Source organism: Mustela lutreola, chromosome 1, assembly GCF_030435805.1.
Source record: "Mustela lutreola isolate mMusLut2 chromosome 1, mMusLut2.pri, whole genome shotgun sequence".
NCBI classification, from domain to species: Eukaryota; Metazoa; Chordata; class Mammalia; order Carnivora; family Mustelidae; genus Mustela; species Mustela lutreola.
Window position 1 is genome coordinate 47024770 of NC_081290.1, and position 15670 is coordinate 47040439.

Below are 15670 nucleotides of genomic sequence, written 5' to 3' on the forward strand. Positions count from 1 at the left end.
CGTATTACATATTTGTCTACTTGTTTAGGGGTTTTGTTTTGTTTTGCGGGGGAGAGCGAGAGATACAGAGAGTTCATGCACACAGATGAGCTTGGTGGGGGGAGGGGTAAAGGGAGAGGGAGAGAGAGAGAGGGAGAGAATCTTAAGCAGGCTCCACACTCAGTGCAGAGCCCCACATTGAGTTCCATCTAATGAGATCATGACCTGAGGCCCTGAGCTCAAATCAAGAGTTGGGACACTTAACCATATGAGCCATGCAGGTGCCCCTTGTCTGTTTGTTTACCTGTCTTACTCATTTAAATGTAGGCTTGTTGTTCTGCATTGTTTTATTCACTTCCCCCAGTTCCTAGAGCACTAACTGTAAGTGTTCAGTAAATACACGTTGAACTAATAATACTTAGCCTTAAGGTCAAATTTCAATCCTCTCAATTATGTGAATATGCTATTAAACAGCAAAAGCTTTAAGTATGAAAACTGATCAACTTTCCTAGTTCCTCTACTCCCTGATTTAGTTTTACAATAAACATAAAAGTGAATGTTCTAACTGTCCTATTTTTCTTCTTTTCCACTTAAACACAAATTACGAGTCTCCAATCCCAACTTCCTTTATTTGTCAAATAAGAGGAACTAGCCCATGGTAATCAGCTTCTAAAAATCTAGGATTTAAAAATCAGATTTGAAGCAAAGTTAAGTATAAATTTTTCAATAAGCCATAAGGAGGTTTCTCAATACTCAGGATAAATCAACAATGTATACGCATATATAAATTACATGCTTGTATACCCTATCTATAGCCTAAGGGGCTAAGTTTAGCTTCATTCTCCTAATGCAAATAACACTAGACCTTACATTTTAAGTTTTTCTGCCCCTAAACTCTTTAATCTGATAAGCACAGGAAATAGTTTATCTGAATGCTCCTTCTAACTTGACCTAAGCAAAACACAGTAAACCTAAAAAAAAAATTTAAAAAACCCTCAGAAATGAAAAAGGTATCACAAATATCACACACTAAAACACTACATGCTTTACTCAAAGGAGGATCCTTCACACTACCAAGAGTTAGAACTCAAGCTTTGGTACCATTTTCCAGCCATAGCAGATCCCCAAAAAAAAAAAATTTTTTTAACATTTTATTTTTTTATTTTGAGAGAGAGACAGCACATGTAGGGTGAGGGCAGAGGGAGAAGCAGACCCCCCACTGAGCAGGAAGCCCAATATGGGGCTCAGTCCCAGGACGCAGGGATCATAACCTGAGCTGAAGGCAAATGTCCAACTGAATGAGCCAGACAGGCGCCCCGATACCAAAAAATATTTTTAAACTACAGATGTCCAACCAATAAACTGTGATATAATTATATATGTTAATGACTCCACATTTACATTACATTCAAAAACAGGAAAGCTAGGGGTGCCTGGGTAGCTCAGTCAGTTAAGTGTCTGCTTTGGCTCAGGTCATGATCCCAGGGTCCTGGGACTGAGCCCCACATCGGGCTCTAAGCTTAGCAGAGAGCCTGCTTCTCCCTCTCTCTCTGCCTGCTGCTCCATCTGCTTGTGTACTGTCAAATAAATAAATAAAATCCTTATTAAAAAAAAAAACCAGGAAAGCTCTTCTATGACATTGAAGTAAGGACAGTGGTTAACCCTGGCAGAAACAGGCAGTGATTATAAGAGGGCATGAGGAACCTCAGGGGTAAAGATGTTATGTTTCTTGATTTGGGTGCTGGTAATATGTAAGGATTCGCTTTGTGAAAAAGATATGCCATCTACTGACTTGGCGCCCTTCTCTGTACTATCATACTTTAAAAGCTGATAAAGAAATAATTATTACAGCAGTTCAAGGCCATGAAGCATAAGGACAAAGAGCTCTACACAAACCAATAGCCCTGAAGCACACCTGCACACTAATAGTACCACTGTGCCTGTTAAATTGCGCTCAATACCAGTCAGGGAAGTAACAAAATGTTAAAAAAAAAAAAAAGTGCTTCCAATAAGTTTGAAATAAAACGAGTTCACAATTCAAAGGATTAAGCTGAAATCACTCAAGAGTTCAAAGAACACTTGTTAGGGATGTAAATCCTGTCCAGAGCATCCTGTGTCTATCACTAGTCAGGTCCATGAACTTAATTAACTTTGGCCCTCTGCGACCCCACCTCCTCATAAGCCTGTTGTGAGTACAAAGTGAGTCATCTTATGTAAAGCATAAGAACAGCACCTGACACATAGTAAGAGTTCAACAATGTTGGCTCTTCATTCACGTGGCATATTTAATCTCCCAGTGATGCTAAATAAACAACCATAACCAACTGACAGATGGGCACTGTACTGTACTTTTTCTACAAAGCAGGATCACAAACCACTAGCTTTCTTCAATTTTAATTTCCCAAAGTAGTTGCTGAAGTAGCAATAAATCACAGACCAAGGACGCCTGAGTCGCTCAATCAGTTAAGTCGCTGACTCTTGATTTCACCTCAGGTCATGATCTCAGGGTTGTGAGATCAAGCCCCATGTCAGGCTCCACACTCCCTGTGGAGTCTGCTTCATATTCTTTCTCTCTCTCCCTCTGTCCCTCCCCTCTGCTCGGCACACACTCTGAATGAATGAATGAATGAATGAATGAAAGAAGGAAACCTTTTGAAAAAATAAAATAAAAAAATAAATCACACTTCAGTCCCACTCTGGTTCTTCCTCAATTCTTTGTGCTGAATGTTTTAAAGAGTAAATAAATAACCATTTAGAGAACTGCATCACCATGGAAAAACTATAGGAATATTAAATACTAACAGCCAACCCTTTGTAAAAGTTACTATGCAGCAAACATTGCACTAAACATTTTCCTATATTCACCATTACTGTTCGCAACAACCCTATTAAATAGGTATATTGTTCACTCTAACTAAAACAGCCTAGGTCCATCTTACTTCTGAGCTCATTTTATTTCACTGATTTCCTTTACCTTATTCTCTCACAACTATTTATATATTCTTATTGTAATGTTTTGTAGTTATAGCTGCTCTTCCTCATTAGATTACAGATGCTACAACTCCCCATTCCCAGAGGTGGCAAAGAGAAGGGACTCAGGAATGGTCGCCATGGACTAATTCATTATAAAGATGGGAATTAATAAATCTTAAGCCCAAATGCATTTGAGTCAGTTGGAGAGAAAGTACCTTCTCTTCAGAAGAACATAAAGAACTCAAGCATCTAATTCCATTATTTCAGTCCCACTTGAGATAATTTTCTTGGTTTGCTAAGATTCATCTATTTGCCAGGTGTTAATCCAGTGATAATCTGATAATCCTGTTGTTAACAGTAACTTTTCCAAGAATAAGATAAATGCTGAGAATCCCTTTAATGGGCATTTAACAGGAAATTAACTTAACAATGTCCTATCAAAAGACACAATCTTGCAGATCTGCATAACTCACTCATAACTACAAAAACACTTCAATATCTGAACTTGCTGCTTTTGTCTTCCATTTCAAAAGGAGCACCATTTGATATCATTAAGTCTACTTCAAAGAAATTAGTAAATGTAATAGGAAGTTTCATTTTAAATTAACCTTCAATACTTCATATTAATTAATTAAATAATACTACTTCCACTACAGCTTGGTCACAAGGAATGAATCTGTTGAACTGCTTTGCCACCACAATGGAACTTATTTTTTTTTTTTTTAAAGATTTTATTTATTTATTTGTCAGAGAGAGAGTGAGTGAGAGCGAGCACAGGTAGACAGAGTGGAAGGAAGAGTCAGAGGGAGAAGCAGGCTCCCTGTGGAGCAAGGAGCCCAATGTGGTCCTGGGATCATGACCTGAGCCGAAGGCAGCTGCTTAACCAACTGAGCCACCCAGGCGTCCCACAATGGAACTTATTATACACATTCAGTACCTTACGCAATGTCCCAGCTTATACTATTACTACTCACACCTGTGTTTAACAATATGGTATTCCCAGACACTGCAACAATCTTTTTTTTTTTTAATTTCCCTAGGGAAAAAACACAATTCCCTAATTTCTTAATTTATTGAACCCCAAATAATATACTACTTAGCATGGGTGTGTGTGTGTGTGTGTGTGTGTGTGTGTATGCGTGTATAATTTAATCCCTACTATGACCTAAGAGAGCTTATTAGCTCCTTTTCCTCTAAGGGAGAAAGGGAGCCACAGAAATTTGGAGTTAGTAAACGGTATACAATTAAAATGCATGTTTATGTTACCTCGTCTCGTTTTCCTCTATTCCATGCTCTCTTCTCCTTCTGAATCTACTCTTTCTCACTCTGTAGTTTTCTCTGGTCACCAGTCCCCATAGTGGAAGAGACACATGGATATACAGTACTAGCCTTAAAGTGACAAATGACACACACTTTATATCCACTAAATCAGGGATCTATCACAGACCTCACCATTTACAGAAAAGGGTCAATATTCCAGAAAATCTTGCAATAGAAAATAAAGGCAACCAACATCTTTAATATTCACGGTAACTTACTCCTCAGAAACCTGAGTTGTCAGTCAAATTAACAAATTCAAGAAACAAGGCTTCTGAACTAAACCAGAATTAAGAAAATTGAGAAAAAGAAATCACTATTTACCTACTAGAAAGCTCGACCCTTTCAATGATACCACATTTTTATAAGAGTCACCACAATGGAATATCAAGAAAAAAATCAGTTTTGATCCTCTCATTAGTTTGAAAGAAGATATCTGCCATCAGGACCATTCCAACCTTTGAACACAAGGACAATATGCTGAATACACAAAGGGCAAAACATCCAAACTCTAATAAGTAAGGAAACTTGGTATTTCACCCAAAATAGCAAAGATTCTTTTACAATTAAAACACCAGTGGCGCCTGGGTGGCTCAGTGGGTTGAGCCGCTGCCTTGGCTTAGGTCATGATCTCAGGATCCTGGGATCGAGTCCCACATCGGACTCTCTGCTCAGCAGGGGGCCTGCTTCCCTTCCTCTCTCTCTGCCTGCTTCTCTGCCCACTTGTGATCTCTGTCTGTCAAATAAATAAATAAAATCTTTAAAAAAAAACAAAAAACAAAAAACAAACACCAGGGGTGCCTGGGTAGCTCAGTGGGTTGGGCCTCTGCCTTCGGCTCAGGTCATGATCTCAGAGTCCTGGGATTGAGCCCTGCATCGGGCTTTCTGCTCTGGCGGGGAGCCTGCTTCCCCCTCTCTCTCTGCCTGCCTCTCTGCCTACTTGTGATCTCTCTCTGTGTCAAATAAATAAATAAAATGTTTAAAAAAAAAACACCAATGGGCATTCAAAAACATAATCCTTTCAGGATGCAATTATTAATATTGCCAGTAATATATTATTTTTTAACCTTAAAATATTCATACCTTTTACTCTAATACTACGCTCTTAGGAATGTACCCTTAAAATCCAGAATGAAGGAAAGGTTTCTGTGCATAAATATTTGTAACAATATTTTTAATACAAAAACTGAAAACATCTGTTCAACAACGGGAATCTTTCCAACAGTAAGAACAAGTAAATAATTTCTTCTATTTCATTTACTACCTTCTATTTCATTTTCTATCTTCTATTTCATTTACTAGTTAAGAAAAAGCTCAGAATATGTAGATTTTTAAAAAGCAAGATGCAAAACTGCATCAAAGAGAACTGAAACTAAATAAAATAATTCTTACTGGATATAAAGAACAATACCAAAGCAGTTCTGAGGAGTGAAATTTATTCTATTCTCTTTGCTACATGTGTCTGTATATTCAAAGTTCATAATAAGAACCATTTATATAAAAGAAGAATGAAGGGGCGCCTGGGTGGCTCAGTTGGTTGGACGACTGCCTTCGGCTCAGGTCATGATCCTGGAGTCCCAGGATCGAGTCCCACATCAGGCTCCCAGCTCCATGGGAAGTCTGCTTCTCCCTCTGACCTTCTCCTCACTCATGTTCTCTCTCACTGTCTCTCTTTCAAATAAATAAATAAAATCTTTAAAAAAAAAAAAAAAAAAAGAAGAAGAATGAAAATTAAGAAGGAACAACATCCATTTTAAGTATCACAAGATCTAAAAAATGCAGGGAGGAATGGGATCATTTCTGAAATGTTCAAATTAGCATAAATGGTTAAGAAATACATTAGACATTTCCCTTAGCTTAATTGACTTTTTACTCTCGGGGGAAAAAAACACCAAAATACTGAAAAAGGTTTATGCACAAAAAGCATAAATGAAGACATTTACTATCCAAAAAGGTTTATGGCTTACCTTAATTTTATAACATACTAGACACTATCTAGGTAACATACGAGCAAGAAAGACAGGGCCAATTCTTACGGAGCTTAGATTTCTATGGGTAAGTACAGATAGCAAGTTAACAGATCTACTAAAATATAACTTCTAGTTTTAGGTATATATAAGTGTTAAAAGTGTTTTATCTGTTTCTTGGGAAGAGACAAGAAGGAGACTGCTCCTAAAGGTGGTCACCAAAATAAGTCTTTCTGGGAAAGATACAAAACCAAAAACTAAAGTCAGCCAGGCATAAAGGAACAGGGGAACAGTCAAAACATAAGAAACAGGGGCACCTGGGTGGCTCAGTGGGTTGAAGCCTCTGCCTTCGTTTGGCTCAGGTCATGCATGATCTCAGGGTCCTGGGATCTAGCCCTGCATCCCAGTCTCTGCTCAGTGGGGGGCCTGCTTCCTCCTCTCTCTCTGCCTACTTCTCTAATTGTGATCTCTGTCTGTCAAATAAATGGATAGAATCTTTAAAAAAAAAAAAATTAAGTGCCAGAATTCAGAAACAAGGAAAGAGTTTGGCATATTCTAGCAGCAGCAAAGAACTCAGTGTAAGGGAAAATGGTAAAAGAGGTAAACCTGGAGAGGTAGGCAGGGACCGGACCATGGAGGGATTTGCAGGCCAGGAGAAATGTCTGTTTTATTGTAATTAAAAAGGGAAGCCACTGAAGGGGGAAGGAAATGATCTTATGTGTATTTTTATGGGGCTTCTGAGAAAACAGACTATAGAAGGTTGAGAGAATTAACAAGAAGTTAGGAAGCCACTGCAGGAATCCCAGTGAGGGGTAACACTGGCCTGGACTATAATGATAGCAATGAAAACAGAAAAGTAGAGAAACTTAAAATATATGGGGGTGGTTAGAACCCACAGCATTTATGACAGATGGTCAGGATGTGGGAGATAAAGACCCAGAACAATCAAGTATAGCTCCTAGAAGTCTGAATGAATCATTACAAAACTAAAACTTAAAGTGTGCTTCCAGTACTAAGGCACAGTTAAATATATTATGAAGTATCCATCAGATGGAACATCACTACTGTTTATTGAAGGTTTGCATCTCTTACCATCTATGGGGTAATGGATATGATACTAAGTACCCAGGCTCCAGTTTCCTAAAATAATTACTCAATAATCCCTCAAATAATTACTATAAATAATACCTACAACGCTCAAAGAGTTGCAGGGGGCATTAAATGTGAACCTATGAGAAACACTTTGTGCTCTATATATGAAAGCTGCCAGAAGTCATAATAATGACTCCAATACCAGAATAGAAAAGGCAGTCAACAAATGTTTTATGGATAAATAGGTAGATAAAAGAAATGATGAAGCAGGAATTTATACCCAGGTCATCTGACTCAATCTTTATAAAAGCATACACTCTTCACCACAGGTGAGCAATGAAGACTGAAAACTTAAGAACCGTTAAGATTGTGAAATCAACTAAGAAGAACTATGAAATCCGTGAACTTTCAGACATAAATTACACAACAACCCAAAATCTAGAGGGCTCAGTATTACACAGTCATGTAGATAAATTAGAATAATTGGTAACTTCTGAATCACAAAATAATCAAAAAGCGTATTGATCTTTCAGTAAGTACCTTGATAAGTAAGGTTGATGATTCAACCTCCTAGCAATGCAAAGGGAGCTCAAGACTAAATTTGGTTAGACCATGGAAGTCTAGGAGCAAAGAATTATCAATAGGAACACAAGAGCTAGATAGGAAATACAAGTAAAAGCATTAAGAGAACATAATCCACAGCCTGGAATGAAATCACTGGCAAAGAGACATATACCAAAAACTATGATCAGTCAATTTGAGGGACAAGCACAGACCAAGAGAAACAAGGAGATCATCAGGAAACTCTCATAGCCCCAGGGCTCAGGCAAAGATCCATTGCTCCAAGGGAAGAGGTAGAAGTAAGAGCCCACCACTTCAGGAGAGGGACAAGAACCCCTCTTGGTCCAGGATGCCAAACAAAACAGGCTACCACTGGGCAAGAACAGGAAACTCTCCCCTAAGTACTTCTCCCACCCCTCACCCCCCCCCCGCCGACCCCCCCAACCCCCCCCCCGCCGACCCCCCCCCAACCCCGCCGACCCCCCCCCCCAACCCCGCAGAATTTGCCTGCTGCTGGGGAAAGAGGAAGAAGAGTGAAAAGGCTCAACTCCCAAGGCCCAAGCTCACAAGCCCTACCTAAAACTTAGAGTAGATCAAAACCAAGAACTCCTCCACTCCCATCACAAACCTAGTATACAAAGAGAGCCTCTCCACAGTGCAGGCATGCTGCTGATAGCTGCCAAAGCAAAAGGAACACTACCTCTGCAACACAAAACACTAAGTAACAGCAAACCACTGCTGGGGAAATTTCTGGTCTATGGTGCTCTGAAAGTGATGATAGTAACAGCATAAACCATACCCACCTCAACCATTAACAAAACTGACTCAACCTACCACAGTAATAGTGTGACAGAAGCAGCACATCCATTAAAGGAAACAGGCAATATTTACCTCAGTCTCAACTGTGCTATCATTTAATCAGAAATAATGAGCCATTAAAAAAAAAATTAAGTCACATTTTGAAAAGGAAAAAAAGAAAAAAAGCTTCATAGTCAATAGATAAAGCAAACAACAGAACCAAACAAAGGATAACCGAGATGTTAGAACTACCACAGTGGCTAAAATAATTATGATTAATGTTAAAAGATCTTGAGGAAAGGATTAATATGTTAAAGGATCTGGACAATATGTATAAACAGCTGGGGAATCTCAATAGATAAGAAAATTCTAAAAGAGAACCAAATGGTAACACTAAAACTAAAAATAAATAAATAAATAAATAATTTTGAAGTTGGAAAATTCCTTTGACAGGATTATCAGTGCACTTAAAACAGACCAATGGCTTATCCAAGCTGAAATAAAAAGGATAAAAAAGGGTTTTAAAAAAAAGGGTGGGGGAGACCCAACAACTGTGGGACGGTATCAAATGGTCTAACATATACTTAATTGGGGAGAGAGAAGGAAAGAGAGAAGGAAGAAAAATAGGACAAAAGAATCATCCAAAAAAGTAATGGTTGAGATTATCCAAAATTACTGGAAGACAACAAACTACAGATCCAAGAAGTTCTGAAAACTCTTAAAATTGTGAAGTTCTCATTACCTTAAATCAAACAAGTTAAAGCAAAGGGTTTAAACAAAAGATAAAGCCTGAAACAATTAACTACTGAAAGTATGTATTTAGCAGATACTGTAAAATACTCTCTATTATCTATAAAAATACAATAACCTATTATTTCCATCTCCACATTAAAAGAACTAGAGGAACAGATCAAACAGAAGAAAAGGTGGTAAAAGGACAAAAAGACCTAAATTATAAAGTATAATCAAATAAACATATATTATAGTTTCCTTCCAACAGCCACCAAATACAGGTATTTAGAATATATCCCTCTGACCAAAAAAAAAAAAAAAAGAAAAATTTTTTTTCAACAAGTACATTAAATAAAAGCATTCAGTTATGAGCTGTAAAACAGTTATTGTGTATGAGTTTAGTAAATCCTCTGGGATGATAATTTCACTTTGTGAGAATTCTTTTACAAATTTATTTATTTATTTATTTTTGAGAATTTTAAATAATCTCTCCACCCAACCTTGTGGGGCTCCAGGACAAGAGTCTGCACACCACCATCTGAGTCAGCCAGGCATCCCTCTTTTACAAATTTAATTATGGTTTATCATGTTCACTACCATGAGAATCTTTATTACAGATGACTAGGGAGGGGGGGGTCTAGAGAATGATAAGCATAAAGCAGAGAAGAGCCAGAGTTGAGACTTTTAAAATGCAATCTTGAGTTAAGGAGACCTAGGTAAAGTGACCTTACCTCTAGAGTATCCTTCTGTTGTCTCAAAGTGGGGAAAGTGCTGAGGTCCGAAGACACACTTAAACAGTGGGGAAACAGAGGCAAGTCAGAATATACTCATGTCTCCTGATAAAAGGTTCCTACAGCAAGAATTCAAATTTTACTAATACCCTAATGAATTATTGAAGATGTCTGAGCCACAGCAGTAAGAATATTCAAAGAATCATTAAATAAATTTACTCAAAGTTTTTCCCATTTTTCATCAAAGCTAATCAGCATGTCTGGAACCACACTGGACACAAGTGGATACAGTGGACACAATTCCAAGTAACAGCAAAAGGCTATCTAACTTGCCAATGGACTAAACACTGAGTAGCATATGAATAATGCTCCTTAGTGCACATACTGCCTACTACAATCTGAAATGGGTTTTCAAGCATCTCACAAACTACAAGTGGAAATTCTGAATGCTTCATTATAATAAAAAGATGATAAATAGAAATTAACTTTTCTAAATTATAATTCATAACAGGCAAATGATCCTTTACTATGGCATTTTCTTTTAGCAAATACAAATATTAATAAAGACGGTCATACAGTTATTGATCCCTTTTTTTTCCTTCGGAAGAGAGAGAGAGAGTGAGTACACATGTGCAAGCACACAAAAGCATGCACACAGGTATGTTCTTATGGGGGGCGAGGGAGCAAGGGAAAGACTCTTAGGCAGGTTCCACTCAGCATGGAGCCTGATACAGGGCTCAATCTCACAACCGTGAGATCATGACTGAGCCAAAATCAAGAGTCAGACACTTAACTGACTGAGCCAACCAGGCGCTCCTACTGATCCCTCACTGGAAAGCCTATTTTCTCCGTAAGATCTTAGTTCTTCAACTTTGAATTCTGCTACGGTAAGACTTTTCAGAAATATCATTATCATGATTAGAAGAAATTATCTATAAACATACCATGTCTTGCTTTGGATTTGTACTTAACTAAAAACATCTGCTGTTTATCTAATCTTAAAAAACTGACCAAAGACAAAAAACAAAAAAACTGACTTATTATCTTTTAATTTCAAAGAAGAGTCTATTCTTATGTTATTTCATTTTAAATCAGAGGCCTTAGAATATAACCATTTTTTACTCTTTTACTAGCCTCAATATGAAAAAAAAGTCCTACCTATTAACAGTTCAATACTCAAGGTTTATGATAAATATATCATGATTACCAGCTAGCTATGTGAAAAAAAGTTTAAGATTTCAAAACGTCAGACTAAATTTTTAGTACATTATAAAAGATAATTTTATAAACAAGTTTAAACAACTCATTATGAATTTTCTTGAATTTGACTACATTCAGAGGACCAACACATTTGCATGTTTCTATAACATTTTTAAAATAAATCCCATAAAGAAATATTATAGAGCCTATAACAAAAACAACCCAGGACTCTGAGTTAATAAATCTGGGTTCTAGTTCTAGGCCTATCACACTGCACTAAAGTTTATTTTAAAATACACATATTTAAGTATGATTTGTGTAAGACTTATAGAGATTTATCATGACTTGTAGAACTAATGAGTAAAAAAGGTTTTTTACTCATTTATGAGCAAGTAAAAATATTAATAGCTAAAACCAGTGTGGCTCTCAGCTTCAATTACAAAGGCATCTGGAAACCAGTGAATACTGGGATCAGCAGCAACACAAAATGAGGAAGCTGCCAATTTGTTCAAATATCACATATTACATATACCAAAATTATTACTGCAGGACATATAACTGGAACATTAAAAGTGAAATCGTAAGAGCAGAGACTTCATTTGTTTAGTTTCTACTATTTCTCCAGCACCTAAAAAGTGTCTAGTAGTAGGCATTCAAACATTTGTTAAATAAATGTACTCCCCAACTAAGAAGCACAATGCAATCTCACAGACTATGCCTACTGCTGACTTTACTACTCCTAATTTCACATGAACCAGTACTTTTTAAATTTTTGTAATGTCCATAAGATTAAAAACTGAATAAAATTCCAGCCTTTTTAATAATCACTTTAAAAATCACAATCATTTTGGGGCGCCTGGGTGGCTCAGTGGGTTAAGCCGCTGCCTTCAACTCAGGTCATGATTTCAGAGTCCTGGGATCGAGTCCCGCATCGGGCTCTCTGCTCAGCAGAGAGCCTGCTTCCCTCTCTCTCTCTCTGCCTGCCTCTCCATCTACTTGTGATTTCTCTCTGTCAAATAAATAAATAAAATCTTTAAAAAAATAAAAATAAAAATCACAATCATTTTAATTTCTCTAAACTCTTTCAAAAGGATGTGAAATAATCAACTAAGGAGTTCATGACTCAAACCAACTGAGTAATGCATTCATCATAATTACTCAGTTTATATAAGTGAAAAACTGAAAGTTATCCTGTAACATTTTCCACTAGAAATTATTAACAGTCACAAATAAAGATGTGCTACAGTTTTTTCCAAAAACATTTAACTCATAAAATTTTTCAATAGCAACAAAACATCTTAGGTAAGAACAGTCACCAACAGTTAAATCATACTATATTACAGATGACCCACATGTTTTAAGGTGCTGGACACAGTGGACACAAAGTTCTACTTGTCAACCATTAATCGCTCCACAGATATAAGCAACATCAACTACAACAGATTACAATAAAAAACAAACCTTCATGTTGAAAAGTATTTACAAGGCTAATGGAACAACCCTTATGAGAAAGATATCATAATAGATACCGCAAATGGGCAAAAAGAAAGAACAACCACTGTGATACAACATAAGTAGATAGATACTGCCAGTAAGAATTGCAGTAAGATGAGTATAAACAATTTCCTAAGAAAGTCCCAAGGTGGAAGAAATCATGTCTTACTGAAGATAACTTTGGAAAGACCTTATGACAAAAGAAACAAGGAGAGCAGGACCCATGTCAATTTCTTCCCACCACTGTATCTCCAACTCATACAACTGTGCACTGAAATAGAATAGTCTCAATAAATATTTACTGACTGAACAAATATTTGGAATGGGTCTTGAGAGACTGGGAGGACATGCTAGTATGAGGGAAATATGCAAGCAACAGAATAAAGAAGAAAATAAAGTATGTTCAAAGAACAAGAAGTATCCTAATTTTGCTAGAATATAGTTATGATATACAGAAGACCATCAGGAGTTTGAGTCCACTATGAACTTCAAAACAAGTTTAAATTTAATTTGGTATTAATAAAAAATAGTAACAGCTTTACTAATAAAAGTAGTATATAACAGAGTACAATGTGAGTTACAAGATTATTGCCTCCCCTAGCCCAAATAATTTAGTTTAGAAGCATTGTGGTAGCAGTAAAAACAGAAAGAATGGCAAAAAACTCAAATTTAACTTCAAGAATTTGTGTTCGGGGATGCCTGGGTGGCTCAGTGGGTTAAGCCTCTGCCTTCAGCTCAGGTCATGGTCCCAGGGTCCTGGGATCGAGCCCCGCATCGGGCTCTCTGCTCTGACGGGGAGCCTGCTTCCCCCTCTATCTCTGCCTGTTTCTCTGCCTACTTGTGATCTCTCTCTCTCTGTCAAATAAATAAAAAATAAAAATAAAAAAATCTTAAAAAAAATAAAAAGAATTTGTGTTCAATTGATTCAAAAAACAATGGTGCCACTAAAAGAAATACAGAGTCAAAGGGGAGAGGGAATCAGGTAAAGAAAATGCTATTTATTGAGCATTTATTCCTTGCTAAGCACTTCAAATGCATTATTTTAATCTTTATAACAACCCTGTGAGGTAGTTATGCTCCCATTTTACAAATGAAGCAAAAGAAGTCAAGATACTTCCCCCAAAGCTGACAAAGCTAATTAATCTCTCATTACACCTCTTCTTTCCTAAAAGAACCTCCATTTTGTTCAAACAGGGTAGCAATGTGCTCAGGAAGGTGGGCCACTCTGCCAGTCCTATGAGAATGAAACACAATTGTTCTAAAAACGGAAATCATTGTTCAACAACCCAGACCTGACCCATGAGATGAGAAGAAATATGTTAAGGGCTTCAAGGAAAGACCTTTCTACCTGTATTAGCATTGTGGAGTTCATCAGGGACCTTGAAGTTAACAATCTAAGAGCTGTCCTTGACTCTTCCCTTTCTTTCACTGCTATTTCCCAATCCATCAGCAAACCAAATCAACTCTAATTCCAAAATATCTTGTTAACCCTTCCTCCTCCTATCATCCTGTCCAAGCCATTAATTTTAAATGAGACTACTAACAACTACTTTCCAGTGCAATCTCCCTGTGGTGACTCTTGGACTCAACAATTCATTCCCTGAACAACAGCCAAAGATATTTTTTGAATGTAAATCATGGAGCAATTGAAACCCTTGTGCTCTGATGGTGGGGCAATTAAAGGGGGCAACCATCCTGGAAAACAATACGAGGTTCTTCAAAAAATTAAAAATAGAACTACCATATGATCCAGCAATCCCACTGAATATATATATACAAAAGAACTGAAAGCAGAGTCTCAAAAGATATTTGCACACCCATGTTTATAGTAGCACTATTCACAATAGCCAAAAGATAGAACCAACATTGGCAGATAAAGGGATATAAAAAATGTGGTATATACATGCAATGGAATATTACTCAGTCTTAAGAATAAAGGAAATCCTGTCATATGCTACAACACGGAGGAATGAACACTGAGGACATTATGCTAAGTCAAAGAAGCTAGCCACAGTAAAACAAATACTGTATGAGTCAACTTACAGTGACATATCTAAAGTAGTTAAATCCATGGAAACAAAAAGCAGAAGATCCCCAGGGGCTGCAGGGAGCTGCTGTTTAATGGCTTGAAGTGAGAGGCTCCATTTTGAAGCTCCATTTTCCTTTTTAAGTAATGAATTCTTAAGCTGACCCAGAATGGGCAACTGTTTGACAAGCAGGTGCTAGTAAAACGCAACAGAACAACTGATATTCGGACCATAAAACTGTCGGTAGGAAGTTTATGAAGACAGAACAATTAACTAATGCATACCAAGAACTGTTTTGTTTGGTAGCACCAATAAAGTAGTTGATGAGAAAATAATCAAAAGGAGCTCAACAAGTTAGCACCAATGAACATTCTTCCCCCTCTTCTCTTATCTAAGTCACCCTCTTCTCACTCATAAAAACCTCTTGCTTTCCCCACATTAGTGGGACACCTTCCTGGTTGCTACTAATACCAGCATTCCCTGAATTGACAATTCTGAGACCCCAAATAAAAGGCCACCTTTGTTTCTTGTTCAGTTTGCCTCCTTTCTTTACCTGATTGGAAAATGGAGTTTCAGTTTTGTGAAATGAAAACGTTCTGGAAATCTGTTTCACAACAACATGAATATAATTAACACTGCTGAATAGTACACTTAAAAAATGTAACAAAATTTTGTGTTACATGTTCTTTCCATAGTAATTTAGGGGGGGGGGGGGGAAGCAAGCCAAAACACTAGACCAAACCCCACCCCCAAAAAAGGAATCATGTAACTACCCTCCTTAAAATGCTTCAACTGCTTC

General features: G+C 37.3%; 1 protein-coding gene across 6 annotated transcripts in view; it reads right to left on the minus strand.

Moving 5' to 3' along the window:
• The window catches only part of STIM2 (stromal interaction molecule 2), a 147938-nt gene that overhangs the window by 115298 nt on the left and 16970 nt on the right, over positions 1-15670 (minus strand). The window lies entirely within an intron of this gene.